Here is a 17,801-nt window from a genome sequence, read left to right as displayed (position 1 = left end):
GCCCTCAGTGTCCAAAATTGCCCTTAGTGTTGGGTGTGGTTACTGGGTTATGGGGATAGGGTGGAAGTGTTGACCTTGGGTTGGGTGCTCTTTCCAGGAGCCGGTGCAGACTCGATGGGCCGAATGGCCTCCTTCTGCACTGTAAATTCTACTATAATTGAAGCTAGGTTTGGTGTGAACTTTCCAAGGAAATTTACAATGCCTGGGAATCTCACCACTGCTTTCTCGTCCTCTGGGACTGTCATCTTCTGAATGGCAACAATCTTATCATTGTCTGATTGCACACCATGCTCTGAGTTTGATCACCCAGAAATGTTAATGTCGAGATATCAAAGTTGCATTTAGATCGATTTAGCTTCAACCCAAATTTGTGTATTCTCTGGAAAACTTGCAATGGCCTTGCATTATGCTCTTCATGTGTAGATGACCATATGATGATGTCATCAACATACACCCAGACTCCATCTATACCTTCTGTCATTTGGCACGATGAAAGATCTCAGATGCTGAGATTATGCCAAATGGCATTCTGTGAAACAGTAACGACCAAACGGTGTGTTGAACGTACACAATTTCTTCCTTGTGCCATCCAGCTGCATTTGCCAAAAACGTCTGGATGTATCCAGTTTAGAGAAAATTTTTGTATTTGCTATCTCACTTGTAATCTCTTCACGTTTCGGCATTGGATAATGTTCACGTTTGATGTTCATGTTCAAATCATTTGGATCAATACAGATTCTTAATTCTCCAGTTGGTTTCTTGACTCACATCATCGAGCTGACCCAATCAGTCAGTTCTGTGATCTTGGGGATGATTCCAAGCTTCTACTTGCATTCAAGTTCTTGCTTCAGAAGATCACCGAAGGGAGCAGGAGCTCGTCTAAGAGGGCGTACCACTGGTTTGGCATTCGCTTTCAATTGGTTCTTGTATTGGGAAGGAAAAGTACCCATACCTTTAAATACGTCAGTAAATTGAGTGAGGATTCTTTCAATATCTTTCTGCACAGGTGGAAGAGGTTTGCTGGTGCTATAGATTCTTTTCACAAGGTGTAAATCCTCACAGGCGTCTGCACCTAGTGGTGAAGATTTATTGGCTTCAACAATTTTGAACCTTAAGGATATCACAGTGTTGTGATTTGTCACTAAGAGATAGCATGATCGTAATGAAGTAACTGTGTTGCCATTGTAATCACGCAGTTGGCAATCAGTTTTCTGTATCTGAGGACTATGACTAAGTTGCGATAAATCATGAGTGTTTATCAAGTTTGTTTGCCCTCAGAACCGTGCATTTGTCTGAACTTCTGAACAGCTCCAACGCACTCGAGGCTCGTTGTCGCGCCCTTTTCTTTTTTCAGAATTTCAGAGTACTGATTTTTAGATAATTCATTCACTCGACACATTTCAATAGCAACTTCTAATTTCAAATATTTTTGCCCGAATATACATTCTCTGAGTTTCTCATCAGTGATGCCAAAAACGATTCGACCTCTGATCATACAGTCTGACAATATAGGAAAGTTAGAGGTTTCTGCTTTGAGATTTAAATCTGTTAGGAAACAATCTGTTGATTCCCATCTTTTGCATTCTCTTGTTAAAGATAAATCTTTTATATCTCATTTAATTGAGTTCTACAATGCAGATTAAACTTTTCAATGACAACATTATATTTTGCTTTATCGTCTTCTGTTGAGAATTGAAAGGAGTTATATAGCTCGATAACCTGTGGTCCAGCCATTGTTAAGAATAAGACAAGTTTTCTGTTAGCACTGCCATTATCTAAATCAGATGCAGACAGGTATAGCTGAAATTGCTGCTTAAATACTTTCCAGTTTACATCAAGTTTACCAGAAATCGTGAGCTGTCGTAGAGATTGAACCTTCTCCATTAGTTCGGGACTTGTCTGTGTATTGAAGTCGCAGGTCTGGAAGCAGTCTTGTCTTTGTAGTCTGAGTCGTATGCTAGTTTTTGTTTCTTCATGTCTAACTATTCTATCTGGATTGCTTCAGCAATATCCTGGTACCATGTCTTAGTCTCCAAGATATCCAGATATGTAGCATTGACAAGGAATATAAAACTAAGAAGTTTAAATCAAAACTAATTTATTTTACACTACTAAACTTGATTAGTTTCGCACACTTTACTGAGTAACAGATAATAAAATAATAGTACTGAATCTGTAATGCTGTAATCAATATTCTCTATAATTTATAAACTACACTATAACTCACCCTCATGCTATCCTTCTACATTGAAATCTCCTTCAGCTGTCTCTCAACTTCTTATCAGCTTCTCGCAGAATTCCTAGAGATGCAGCCTTATATATGATCACTGAGAAACGCCATCTAATGTTGAGTTACATGTAGTCACTCCTGTTAACGCTTTACTACACTTGTACAATACATATCAGTACAGATATCTGCAGTAGTGCTAAGTTTTAAAATAAATTACTACAGTTTGGGAGACATTGGCCGGGATTCTCCAATAAGTGTTGACGTTGGCGTAAACACCGCAGGGTTTCACACCTGTTGGGCCAGAGATTTTGTTGCCCACAGGGGGCCAGCATGACACTGCTCCAGCTGCTGTACGTGGCCCTGCACTGCTCGCCGCGGGTCCGCGCATGCACGCACTGGTCGGCCGCGGGTCCGTGCAGCGTGTGGTGGTCGTTTTCAGGCCTGTCCTCGCGCAACGTGGCGGAGTCACACAGCGGGCCAGTGCAGAAGAAGATAGGTCCACCCCGGATCTCGCACGCCCGCCAATTGGCAGCCCCAATCGCGGGCCTGTCTGTCATGGAGGCCCCCCTGGAGTCTGATCCCCCCCGCCCCCCCACCAGGACGGCCAGCGCGGCCGCGAGTCCAACCACCCGCTGGGTGGAACCATACAGGAACCACACTGGCTGAACTTGGTGGGAATCTGGCCGGTCAATCGGAGAGACTCACCATGGGGCCTCTTTCATCGGCATCCAACCATGCGCGGCTGCCGGAGATTCTCTGGCCCACGGAGAATCACGTCCTGGCGCCGCAGGTTGTGACCTCATTCTCCGTCCTCGCGCCGAGCGTGATTTCAGGGTGGAGGCTCGGAGAATCCCGGCCATTAACTCAAGAGCAGACTATATGGTCAAGAAGGTCTAACTCAAGAGCAGACTATATGGTCAATGGAAGAGTCCTGGGGAAAATTGATGTTCAGAGAGATCTGGGAGTTCAGGTCCATTGTACCCTGAAGGTGGCAACGCAGGTCGATAGAGTGATCAATAAGGCATACAGCATGCTTGCCTTCATCAGACGGGGTATTGAGTACACGAGTCGGCAGGTCATGTTACAGTTGTATCGGACTTTGATTAGGCCACATTTGGAATACTGCGTGCAGTTCTGGTCACCACGTTACCAGAAGGATGTGGATGCTTTAGAGAGGGTGCAGAGGAGGTTCACCAGGATATTGCCTGGTATGGAGGGTGCTAGCTATGAAGAAAGGTTGAGTAGATTAGGATTGTTTTCATTGGAAAGACGGAGGTTGAGGGGAGACCTGATTGAGGTCTACAAAATTATGAGAGGTATGGACAGGGTGGATAGCAACAAGCTTTTTCCAAGAGTGGGGGTGTCAATTACAAGGGGTCACGATTTCAAGGTGAGAGGGGAAAAGTTTAAGGGAGATTTGCGTGGAAAGTTTTTTACGCAGAGGGTGGTGGGTGCCTGGAATGCTTTGCCAGCAGAGGTGGTAGAGGCGGGTACGATAGCATAATTTAAGATGCATCTAGACAGATTATAGATTATAGAGAAATACAGCACAGAACAGGCCCTTCGGCCCACGATGTTGCGCCGAACTTTTGTCCTAGGTTAATCATAGAATTTTGGACAATTTGTCATGGCCAATCCACCCAACCTGCACATCTTTGGACTGTGGGAGGAAACCGGAGTACCCGGAGGAAACACACGCAGTCACGGGGAGGATGTGCAGACTCCACACAGACAGTGACCCAAGTCGAAATCGAACTTGGGACCCTGGAGCTGTGAAGCAATTGTGCTATCCACAATGCTACCGTGCTGCCCTTAAGAAGTTAACCTACACTCCCTTATTCTACCCTAATCCAAGTACCTATCCAATAGCCGCTTGAAGGTCCATAAATTTTCCGACTCAACTACTACCACAGGCAGTGCATTCCATGCCCCCACTACTCTCTGGGTAAAGAACCTACCTCTGACATCCCCTCTATATCTTCCACCATTTATCTTAAATTTATGTCCCCTTGTAATGGTGTGTTCCACCCGGGGAAAAAGTCTCTGACTGTCTACTCTATCTATTCCCCTGATCATCTTATAAACCTCTATCAAGTCGCCCCTCATCCTTCTCCGTTCTAATGAGAAAAGGCCTAGCACCCTCAATCTTTCCTCGTATGACCTACTCTCCATTCCAGGCAACATCCTGGTAAATCTCCTTTGCACCTTTTCCAAAGCTTCCACATCCTTCCTAAAATGAGGTGACCAGAACTGCACACAGTACTCCAAATGTGGCCTGACCAAGGTTTTGTACAGCTGCATCATCACCTCACGGCTCTTAAATTCAATCCCTCTGCTAATGAACGCTAGCACACCATAGGCCTTCTTCACAGCTCTATCCACTTGAGTGGCAACTTTCAAAGAACAATGAACATAGACCCCAAGATCTCTCTGCTCCTCCACATTGCCAAGAACCCTACCATTAACCCTGTATTCCGCATTCAGATTTGTCCTTCCAAAATGGACAACCTCACACTTGTCAGGGTTAAACTCCATCTGCCACTTCTCAGCCCAGCTCTGCATTCTATCTATGTCTCTTTGAAGCCGACAACAGCCCTCCTCACTATCCACAACTCCACCAATCTTCGTATCATCTGCAAATTTACTGACCCACCCTTCAACTCCCTCATCCAAGTCGTTAATGAAAATCACAAACAGCAGAGGACCCAGAACTGATCCCTGCGGTACGCCACTGATAACTGGGCTCCAGGCTGAATATTTGCCATCCACCACAACTCTCTGTCTTCTATCGGTTAGCCAGTTTGTTATCCAACTGGCCAAATTTCCCACTATCCCATGCCTCCTTACTTTCTGCATAAGCCTACCATGGGGAACCTTATCAAATGCCTTACTAAAATCCATGTACACTACATCCACTGCTTTACCTTCATCCACATGCTTGGTCACCTCCTCAAAGAATTCAATAAGACTTGTAAGGCAAGACCTACCCCTCACAAATCCGTGCTGACTATCCCTAATCAAGCAATGCCTTTCCAGATGCTCAGAAATCCTATCCCTCAGTACCCTTTCCATTACTTTGCCTACCACCGAAGTAAGACTAACTGGCCTGTAATTCCCAGGGTTATCCCTATTCCCTTTTTTGAACAGGGGCACGACATTCGCCACTCTCCAATCCTCTGGTACCACCCCTGTTGACAGCGAGGACGAAAAGATCATTGCCAACGGCTCTGCAATTTCATTTCTTGCTTGATATATGAACGGGCGGGGAACAGAGAGAAGTAGACCTTGGAAAATAGGCAACAGGTTTAGATAAAGGATCTGGAGGTGGCCTAGTGGTTAGCACAACCGCCTCACGGCGCCGAGGTCCCAGGTTCGATCCCGGCTCTGGGTCACTGTCCGTGTGGAGTTTGCACATTCTCCCCGTGTCTGCGTGGGTTTCACCCCCACAACCCAAAAATGTGCAGAGTAGGTGGATTGGACACGCTAAATTGCCCCTTAATTGGAAAAAATAATTGGGTAATCTAAATTTTTTAAAAAATAAAAATAAATAAAGGATCTGGATCAGCGCAGGCTGGGAGGGCCGAAGGGCCTGTTCCTGTGCTGTAATTTTCTTTGTTCTTTTTGTTCTTAATTGAAATAATTGTGGAAATCAGTGGTTGGACATCGGAGATTGTGTAACTAACAGTTAAACCTTGATGGAAGCAGTGGAGTGAAAGTACAATTTAAAAGAAGATTTGGAAGTGTGAATTTTGAAAGCTGAGTTTGAAATCCCTCGTGTGGAAGCTGCATTTCAGTGAGACAAAGTGGCTCATGGTATAAGACTCATCCGGGGGGAGATTTTGAGAAGAATTCACAGATATCCACTTAGGTTCAGAGCAGAGTGTGTATTTGACCACAGTCATTGTATGCTTAAAAGGGACTTTGTGTGTTAATGCAAAGGGTTATGCAAAAAATGTTAATGTTAATCTAAAGGAGGAATAAAGGGGTATTTTTTATAAAAAATGTTAATTAAACTTTTTTAACTTGCTGTTAAAAGTAAGAATCTTGTAACTCTGTTCCTCCATGTTTTATGGAGATAAGTATAAGTGAGGGGCAGGACTCTCCGTCGGTCGATGCGGGATAACTGAACACGGTTGGTGGTGAATCAGTTTCAACACCAATATCATGGGCGGCGCCGGTTTCACGGCAAATCCTAATTCTCTGGTGTCTCAGCAGCAGCATCAATGCATTCCACTCTGCACGTACAGTAAACGTCATTGGCATATCATTAGCAGACCTGACCCGATATTCTCCGGGGACTCCGCGATCCACCACCTCCAGCAGGGGAATTCCCAATGGCCCATTCACTTGGGCTTTCATTTATTGTGAAACAGGTGCTGTGGCTGATGAGGGGTAGAGAAGGGGTACGGAAAGTGTCCAGCATCACCATAGCGTGCTCATAGTTGTGCCAATGGCAGGGGGTCTTCTGCCACGTCTGGTCAGAATAGCGGGGGGTGTTCTGGAGATGGGCTGTGGGGTTGTGGTGGATGGGCACAGAACAATATTGCCGCAGCCTGCCAGGAAACCATGTTGCCGGCGCGCGTTGCTGACTGACCATTGTGAACCTAGAGCCACGGGCCATATGAATGCCCTATTAGGCCATCTTTCCTAGTTACCCTCTGTCCTCAACCAACCCATCAACTGGATGGGCACGCTCCAGTGCAACCAGTGCCATCTAGTTGGCTGGGATGAGTCTGTTTGGGGAGTGGAATGCGGTTGCAGCTTGCCAGCCTCTCGAGTGTCAATCCCCACCTTGGCGAATCTGACATTGTTTCCATTGCAATCGATCGTGTTCTATTTGGTGCGGTGCTTGCCCCTCAATAGTCGATGAATTAATCCAGGTGCTGTGCCAGTTTTGCTGTTGTAGAAGTCCATGAATCCTGCCCCGGCATCAACAATTAGTCTCAGGACGATCGCCTTTTGAGCCAGAATTCCATTCTGCAATCTTCCTGTCCTGTTGTAACATTAACTGTGAGCGTAACATTGTTCCCATATTTTATTTTTAAACTCCACATCCACTAAAACCTCAACACTACTTTTGACAAGTTTTATTATTATTTAATTATTTTTCTTTTTTTGCAACCTTTCTGCTGCCGCTGTCTCATGATTACAATGCAATTTTCCTGTTTCCCACTTGGACTTATTTCACAATTATCATCTGTGCTCATCAGCATTAAAATCTCTGGAGCCCCTTAATTTTTTTCTGAAACTTTTCAATGCTTCCCTTCAATTTTACTCCCTCATCAACTTTTCTTTCTATTGCTATCACCAAACCTTTCAGTCCAATTGTTTTCTCTTGTTCCCTGTCTGCAGGCATCATATAGAATTACATAAAAGGTCCTGTTCAGAATTGTCCCGTTTCTTTAAACGTTACTGCTCGCCTAACATTGCAGCCATCTACAGGTTCAACTTCACACCTTCTACGAGCATAATAGAAAAACCCATATTTATTATATCTTCCAAATATTGCTTATAAATTATCTCCAGTACCTATCTTATTAAATATAATCTACAACTTGTTTGACATTTAAACATAATAGTGTTCCCTTCAAAATGTGCGCATATAAAATACATATAAATAATATCTATGTATATACACACACATATTATCATTACATACAAAAATTGACAATGTTACTGTCCAGTGGAGAGGTAATTCACTGCAGGGATTTTGCATGCCAACTGGCAAGTGAGAACACCTACCATGTGAATTATCATTTGACAGCTGGCAAGGCACTCCAGAATTAATTTAAAGACCACCTAATGTGTCAGGAAATGTCTGTCTCACAATAAATAGGACATGTTACCAGTAGCAATGAGTTTGTAGTAGTTCTTACAATCATAGCACAACATGTGTAGTACTTGGAACACAGAAAGAACATTGTAAAGCCCTTCAGAGAGATGAGCTCAAAAAGGATTCAAAACCAAAGGAGGAGATATTAGAGGAAGTAACCAAAAGCTTGGGCCATGATCACTGATCATGGAAAACTTCTAAAGTATTGCACTTGGAAAACGTCAAACATTTAGGTCCACAAACCTTCAAGCATTCGGAGGGCAGTAACTGATTCAAACAATTATTTATCTGCTAAGTTACCAAAATACCTGCTATCTCTTTCCTTGAAAGCCCCTTAAAACCTACCTGTTAATCACGCTTTTGGCTATCTTACCTAAAATCTCCTTATGTGCATGAGTGTCACTGTCGGGATTTTCTTCCCCCTCCACAACTTGGTCTGCAGAGACAAAGGGTGGCTCATCAGTGGCTGGTGGTGGGATCTTCTTGTCCCGCCATTGTCAATGGGGTTTCCCATTGATCGCACCTTTTGCCACCGCCAAACCCACGGCGGGGGTGCGCTATTGGCTGGGTCATAAGATCCCACCAGTGTGAACAGCCAGAAAATCCCACCATTGTGTTTTATAATGCGTCTGAGAAGCACCTTGAGAAATTTTACTGTGTTCACGATGCAGCATACACGTATGTCATTGTAGATTGTGACCTGCCGTGGTTTGACATCCTCCACCTGAAAACATTGCCAAGAGTTGTGCACGCAACCATATTGCCTTACACTCTGCTGTGATACTTTGCACTCTGTCAGCATCTGAAAGTGATCAAGTGAAGTCACTGACCTGAAATGAATTCACACAGCACTCGAACCACATCAATTGCGAACATTCATTCGGCAGCAGGCATTAACCTGACATAATTATTGTTCAACTGACATGGAATTATGCCAAATCAGCTTTCAGCTAACCTCAACTGTGCTCACAGCAAGTACCTTAGAGCTGTTAAAGTGCTGTGCCCTACCCAAAAGATCTCGCATAGATTCAGTGTGAAGTGATCAGAACCGATCTGACATCAAATGGTGAAATTTGGAATGAGTATTAATCGCAGTCCATTGAAGCATGTAACAAAAAAGCCATCAAGTTTGTTCAATATCTGGAAGCGATCATTCATGTTTAAAAGTGATTATTAGGCATTACAGATATTAAGTGCCATCATTGGTCATAAAGCAATCAGGATGACATCAGTGCCGCATTCTGCATGTTATGAGGGGAAAATCAAAAAGATCTTCCCTCACCCATTCCATTTTAACTGGCATATCACTCCTTCTTTCTGATCATTTTCTGGTTCCTCCATTGTGCCAATTATGCCAGGGTCACCAACCCTGGTGGAAAAAGAAGGGATGTTTCAGCGGTAGGCAAGGTAAAGAAATAATGAACAATTTAAATAACACTATAAATGTGGCACCACTGAGCAGTAAGCATATAATGAAATAAGAAAGCTGGCAACTCACCAAGGCTGCTTGACAGCATCTTCAAACCCCACAACCTCGACTACCTGGAAAGACAAGGGTAGCAGATGCATGAAAATGCACCATTGCAAGTTCCCCTTCCAAACCACACAGCATCCTGGCTTACAACTATCACCATCCTTTCACTGTCGCTGGGTCATAATCCTAGAACTCCTTTCCTAACAGCCCCATCTACTTGGCTGCTGTTCTTGAGTTCTTGATTGTCAAGATCCAGGAGCTGACGGACAATATGACCTGGGACAACAAAGCCTGCATCACCTTCTAACTTGCTGGCCACCATCTGCAATGAAAAGGAAGTCAATAAGTTGCCCAGACGAATCACCATAGCTCAGGGTAGCATCCAACCCCAAACCCAGGCCATGCTACTGTCCAGGAAAACTGGTCATCCCAGTAAAGTCTGTGCTTAAAGGCGAAATATCATAAATGTGTAAAAGCATATTGCGAATAAAAAAAATAGAAAAAAAAAAATATAGCACCCAATGCATGCTGAAAACCCTAATTTTATGGCACATTTCCTCTCATCCCCCCTTCCGTCCTTCTCTGATCTAACTTCCCATGCCATAAGTCAGCAACACTCAGTACCCAGCTCTCAGGCTGGCCTGGAGCCTATGTCTCCTTTCAGGCCTGCCGGAAATGGTACCTACATGAGACAGTGTGCCAACTCTGACCCCAGTCTCAGGGCCCATCTCCCCACTAGCCTCTCCCCACTCCCCTCCAATTTTACTCACCCACCACCCCCTGTGTCTCTCTCTCTCCTCTCCCACAACTGCAGTATCCTTGCTCTGTCTCTCTTTCTATCCCCATCTCCGTCTCTCCCTCTATCCCCATCTCCGTCTCTCCCTCTCTCCCACTCCTCTTCTCGTTCTGTCTTTATTCCCAAGACTTGCCTGTCTCTCCTCTCTAGCCCCTCTCAGTCTCTCTCCTTCAGCCTCCCCCTCATTCTCTCCCCTCCAGCCCCCTCTCTGTCTCTCCCCTCAGCTCCCCTCTCTTTTTTGCCCCTCCAGCCCCCTGCTTCCACCCTAAGCCTTATTCTGTTGCCCCCCAGACCCATCCCTCTCCCACCACGTCCCTCCTCCCTCCCTTTCCCTCTCCTCTCCCTTTCCCTCTCCTGTCCCAGCCCTTGCCTCTTCCAGACCCCTATTTTTCACTCGGGGAGTTGTTTATATTAATTTTATTTGTGGTTGGTGCCTTGATATAATGTCACATCACCAGTTTCTCCATCAAAATAATAATGTCATTCAGATTGCAAATGATTTTACATGTACCCCTAAGGCAGTGTGCAGCTTTGGTTTTCCTTGCCTAAGGAAAGACATGCTTGTCTCTGAAGTCTGCAAAGAAGCTTCACTAGACTGTTTCCTGTGCTGAGCGGGTTGTCCTTTGAGAAGATGGATTTTGCACGGCACAGTTCATGAAGCGGCAACACATTTGAAGTGATTTCCTTCAATCAAAAGCATTTCTCAACACAGAGATTTCAAGAATAAGACTAATGGGACCTATCACTTTGAGCAAAATTGTAAAGCTAGCGAAAGGTCTTTGGTGAGGTCAAGATGCCCCCTTGGAGTAATTAAATCATTTAAGGAACTGCCACAGGAGTTCAACCATTTCAATCACAGGTAGAGTAACGTGCGGCCTGAGGGAAGGGACAAGACCAGGAGTTGGAATTGACCAGCGTATTGTGAACCAGGCAGGAGGAGGAGGATAACAACAAGGTTTTAATCCGAGGTAAGTGTATGCAGAGTGTCAAGATCATACCTGGATATGACAGCAAATCAGTACAGAAAAAGGCTCAGATAAACTTGGAAATTGTTCACTGAGATATGTGCCATGGTGCATCAAGATCTCACATCACATTCTGAAAATCTGCATGGCCTGCCAATGACAGGTGAAATGATAGTTGTTCCGAATTTTTATATTGCTGTCTCTTCCCAGAGGTCAGCTGCAGACCTCTGCAGCATATCACATGGGTGCATCTAGGCAGTCACAGGTTCCCTCTTTGCTCGAGTCAGGGAACACATTAATCTGCGATGTTTGTGGCATCGCAGACACAGAGGAACAGGGGTTTACGAAATTATCAGGCTTTCCTCAATGTACCCACCCTGTCAACAGTCAGACAACTTCATCACAGAAAGTCCTTCCACTCCTTGGATGTACAGGGGGTGTGTGACCACGCCAAGGTGTTCCTGAACATATGTACACGGTATCCTGGGAGATGCCACAATTAATTTATACTGTCTCAGCTACCCAAGGTCGGAATTGAACTTGGCTCCCTGGCGCTGTGAGGCAGCAGTGCTAACCACTGGGTCACCGTGCCGCCCCTGATTGTATGCATTAACAATACTGCAGCACATTGTGCAGGATGATGCCACACGGGTATTCTGTAAACTCCTCCTATGACCTTCTACATCATCTGTCGGCCACAGGTGTCAAGTTTCAGGAGTGTATGACATTGGCAGTTTCCAATGCTGCCAAATACTGGGGCTCCCTGTGACCTCACAGCCTCTGCCAAGTAGGATAGAAAGACCTCAAATGTAGTGTAGAAACCACACAAGCAAGCTTCCATGGAGGATATGTGGCATTTTAATATGTGGAAAATCCACTTCAGTAACTGTGTGACAATCAGATGTGAATGACGACCTTCAACACAGCACTCATTGCTGGAAGAGCATCTGATAAACTGGATTAGAACTTTGAGTGTGATCATTGATAACCCCTTAAAGACGTTCATTGATGGTTACCCATGCAGGGCTCACCTCCTCATTTCTATTTCTCCCTTTGGTGGCAAGCCCAATTCCATCCAATACAGTTCCCCCAGAGCAAAGATCCAACCGATCATGGCAGTTTCTTCTGTGGTGAGTTCAGGGATTCAATACATTTACTGACTCTGCACACCCGCCTCGGGAGTGAAAGTCCAGGCCACAGTCTTAATGTAAGGGGTTGACCATGATCACGGACAGGAGAGGAATCAATTTAAACAGTCCTAATTTCCCCACTCACTACCCGTCCGTAAATAGGTGTTTTTTTATTCTGATTTCCCCCTTTATAAATGGTGGTGTATTTTCCTCAACCCAAAAATTTGGATTGGCCCAATTCTCTGAATAATTTGCACGGCAAACTGGAGATAAGATCAAATAAAAAGGTTTGTTTATTTTTACACACACGTGGTTTCACAATGTTGATCCCGTCTACACTCCCACAATATACTAAGGAAATTTGGCATGTCAGCTATGACGCTCACCAACTTCCACAGATGCACCACAGAAAGCATTCTTTCTGGTTGTATCACAGCTTGGTATGTATCCTGCTCTGCCCAAGACCGCAGTAAATTATAAAAGGTTGTGAATAGAGCCTAATCCATCACGCAAACCAGCCTCCCGTCCATCGACTCTGTCTACAATTCCCGCTGCCTCAGAAAGGCAGACAGCATAATTAAGGACCCCATGCACCCCGGACATACTCTCTTCCACCTTCTTCCGTCAGGAAAAAGAAACCAAAGTTTGAGGTCACGTACCAACCGACTAAAGAACCGCTTCTTCCCTACTGCCAGCAGACATTTGAATGGCCCTACCTCGTAATAAGTTGATAATTTCTCTGAATCTTGCTATAACTGTAACATTATATTCTGCAGTCTCTCCTTCCTTCCCTATGTACGGTATGCATTGTTTGTACAGCAAACAAGAAACAATACTTTTCACTGTATACTAATACACGTGATAATCATAAATCAAATCAAATCAAATATACGAGGCATAAGGAAAAAGGAAGAGGGTTCATGGCATATCCACAGTAAAATACAAATTAGGGTTTTGCAAGTGTCCAGAGTTCAGAATCAAAAGCCTGATGGAAGGTTTCTTCAGAAAGGTTGACTGATTGGAGAGTTACCTATCTTTCCAGGCAGTGACTTCCACGATTGGAGAAGGCTTGTAGAGTGATTTAGTCTTGGAAGTATGAGTTCCAACGTTCCAACATTTTGTAGTTTTTGATGAGTACCAGAGTTCTTCCTACTGTCACTGACTTGATGGTAAGATGGTGGACAGTGTAGGTTGCATGTCTGGAGCTACTGGGCGCGAGTCTCCGATTGTGGGACAGAGTGTCCGCGCCATTGTGAACGCCGTCACGTTTCACGACGGTGTGAAACGGGCGCGGGCAGTAGCGATTCTGTCCGCTCCAATCTTACTTCCTTGCGTGTACTGGGGGCGGCGCCAACCCGTGCTTGCGGGGTGGCCTTACTGAACATTCCGGCCCCGACACAACATGGCGCATGGGTTTTGGGGCCGGTCATGCAACAAATAGGTCCGGGGGGAGAGGCCGCCCCGCTGATCGGTGGGCCCCGATCGCCGGCCAGACCCCATCGGAGGCCCCTCCCCCGGGGACGGAGCCCCCCCTTCCCCCTCCCACAGGCCCCTCCCCCCTCTCCCCGGCCCTTGGCACAGAGTTCCTGCCGGCAGCGACCAGGTGTGGACGGCGCCGGCGGGACTCTGCTTTTTTCCGCGCAGCCTCTTGGCCCATCCGGGCCGGAGAAACGGCGGCCCGGCTTCGTACAGCGGCCCGCGACTGGCACCGCGCCAAATGCACCGGTGCAAATGTCGCCGATTATCCGCACGTCAGAGAATCGCGCACCGGCGTCGGGGCGGCGTGGCACAGTTGCAGCGATTCTCCGGCCCGGCGGGGGGCTGGGAGAATCGCGCCCATTGTTTTTTTGTTGGCGGTGAAACAGGAACTGACCAGAAAGTCCTGAAATGTAGAATTATTTTTTTTATCAGCTTTATTGTCTTAAGTAGGCTTACATTAACACTGCAATGAAATTACTGCGAAAAGCCCCAATCGCCACATTCCGGCGCCTGTTCTGGTACACAGAGGGAGAATTCAGAATGTCCAAATTACCTAACAGCACGGGCTGGATTCTTTGCCCCGTTGCGACATTTCTATTTCACCCTGTCGGTGGGATGTTCTGTTACGCCGGCTGGCCATTGTGGGACAGCCCCACACCATCGGAAAACCCCCGGGCGGCCGGCAAAACGGAGCATCCCGATGGCGAAGAATCCAGCACCACACCTTTCGGGACTTGTGGGAGGAAACGGATTACCCAGAGGAAACCAACGTAGACACAGGGAGAATGTGTAGACTAATTAAAGGAAGTCTGCGAGCCTAAGTCTTGGTCATAGAATTCTGGAATCTCTGCTGTGCAGTAGGAGGCTATTCGGCCCATCAAGTCTGCACTGGCCCTTGGAAAGAGCATACTACCAATGCCTACGCTCTGACCCTATCCGCGTACCCCACCTAATGTTTTGGACACTAAGGGGTAATTTAGCATGGTCAGTCCACCTAACCTGCACATCTTTGGACTGTGAAAGGAAACCACAATACCCAGAGACAAACTCCACACACACAATAACCCGAGGCAGGAATTGAATCTGGTTCCCTGGCGCTGTGGGGCAGCAGTGATAATGACATGACACCAGATTTGTGTTATTAAATGTGGTCCTCTTGTTGAAACCATTGTGACAAAACAGTTAATGCTTAGGCCATTATCACCATTATTGGATATTAGGATTTGTGAAGGATTGCCTTAGTTTGAAGTTGGCTGCAGCCGACCGACCATCTGCTGGGCCAGTGTCAGCTGGATTGGAATGTTTGTTATGCAAGGAGTGTTATATTCCAGATGTTTGAAGTTTTAACCTTTGGTAACTTTGAAATTTCTGGAAGCCAATGTATGACCAGCTGGAGCGATCTAGTCACTTCAGCAATTGTCGATTTTGGAAAGCAAAAAGAAAACTTGATAAAGTAGTCCAGCTGATGATTATATTACATATATATTATTTATGTAAGTATATATATTACTTCATGTCTTGACCATGGCACCGTTTAGGACTGAGTCGAGGAAAACTGTATCAAATAGCTGTGAATCTTCATAATTCACTCCTCCACAGAACAGTGGATGATCAATCATTGAGTATATTCAAGACAGAAGTCAATCAATTTTTAGGTGCTAAAGGAATTGATGTATATGGGGGTCATCTTGTATATGGTGTATATGGATACAGAACTGGCTAGGTCATAAAAAGCAGAGAGTAGCAACGGAAGGGTGCTTTTATGATTGGAGGGCTATGACTTGTGGTGTTCCACAGGGATCAGTGCTGGGACCTTTGCTGTTTGTAGTATGTATAAATGATTTGGAGGAAAATGTAACTGGTCTGATTCGTAAGTTTGCAGACGACACAAAGGTTGGTGGAATTGCGGATAGCGATGAGGACTGTCAGAGGATACAGCAGGATTTAGATCGTTTGGAGACTTGGGCAGAGAGATGGCAGATGGAGTTTAATCCGAACAAATGTGAGGTAATGCATTTTGGAAGGTCTAATGCACATATACAGTGAATGGTAGAACCTTCAAGTGTATTGACAGTCAGGGAGATCTAGGTGTACAGGTCCACAGGTCACTGAAAGGGGCAACACAGGTGGGGAATGTAGTCAAGAAGGCATATGGCATGCTTGCCTTCATTGGCCTGGGCATTGAGTATAAGAATTGGCAAGTCATGTTGCAGCTGTATAGAACCTTTGTTGGGCCACACTTGGAGTATAGTGTTCAATTCTGGTCTCCACACTACCAGAAGGATGAGGAGGCATTAGCGAGCGTGCAGAAGAGATTTACCAGGATGTTGCCTGGTATGGAGGGCATTAGCTATGAGGAGCGTTTGAATAAACTCGGTTTGTTTTCACTGGAACGACGGAGGTTGAGGCGTGACCTGATAGAAGTCTACAAAATTATGAGGGGCACAGACAGAGTGGATAGTCAGAGGCTTTTCCCCTGGGTAGAGGGGTCAATTACTAGGGGGAATAGGTTTAAGTTGCGAGGGGCAAGGTTTAGAGGAGATGTACGAGGCAAGTTTTTTTACACAGAGGGTGGTGGGTGCCTGGAACTCTCTGCCAGAGGAGGTGGTGGAAGCAGGGATGATAGTGACATTTAAGGGGCATCTTGACAAATACATGAATAGGATGGGAATAGAGGGATACGGACCCAGGAAGTGTGGAAGATAGCAGCATGGTCGGCAAAGGCTTGGAGGGCTAAAGGGCCTGTTCCTGTGCTGTACTTTTCTTTGTTCTTTGTTCAATGTTGGGAGATGGAGTTGATGCAGAATATCAGCTTTTACTTTTGTATCTCAATTCCTCATCATCTTAATGGTTGTTGTTCATTATTGCTTCTCCCCTCCCTTTTCAGCATCATCTTCATTCATTCCTTGTTATTATAATATGCGAGTTAGTATGATTTCATAAACCTCGGATTTCCATCCATTCTTCATGGAATAACTCACATAAGAGGATTATATTTTAAAGATTCTAAATTTATTGATAAAAAGTAATGGCGTTGAACACAAAACGTTAATGGTCATAAAGTTTTATTGTCCTGAGAGCTCAGTGAATGAGAAGCTTTGCAATGTCAAGACAAATTAACTGGAGGCATTGACAAAAAGTCATCCAGACTCGAAACGTTGGCTCCCTTTTCTCTCCACAGATTCTGTCAGACCTGCTGAGATTGTCCAGTATTTTCTGTTTTGTAACTGGAGGCATGGTTCAATTTTAGTTACAAAATGGTAGAAGACATTAATCCATCTTTAAAAGCAGTAAATTATATCATTTAAAGATTGAGAGGAAGGAATTCTGTTTACTAATCTTACCAATAATGCAGACAGAAGTAGCGGGCTTATTGGTAGCCATATTAGATAATTGTTATCAATGTTTTTTTTTTCCAGTGATTGCACACTGTAGAAGCCAATTAGTGCAAGCCCTAAAGTATTGAATGCTTACAATGCCTCAGATGAACAGTAACATTATGGATGAACTAACTCACTGGTTGGTATGGATTGCTCTTGAGGACATATGTTATTGCCCTTAGAAGAACCCATGCTGTCACTCTATTGTCTTGGTTCAGTTGTGTTTGGTTTAAAGCCTGCTCACTCATATTGTCACTTTTATAACAAAAGATTCTGCCTTGAACTCTGAAAACTGACTGACATTTGGCTTTCAGTAGTCTGTTCGGCTATTATTTCAAGATCTGGTTGCAGTTCATTGAGCAATATTTATTTGAAATTGAGGCTCATAACTAGAGCTGTAAAGTAGTTATCTTTGCTTCATGTCTCTGAGATCATATATTCAATTATTCAATTATCTTTAAAGTCGTTTTCTACTATATTTGCCATGCTGTTTGAAACTATCATTTTCTGTCGA

This window comes from Scyliorhinus canicula, chromosome 14 (assembly GCF_902713615.1).
Source record: "Scyliorhinus canicula chromosome 14, sScyCan1.1, whole genome shotgun sequence".
NCBI classification, from domain to species: Eukaryota; Metazoa; Chordata; class Chondrichthyes; order Carcharhiniformes; family Scyliorhinidae; genus Scyliorhinus; species Scyliorhinus canicula.
Note: the sequence above shows the minus strand (reverse complement) of the source record.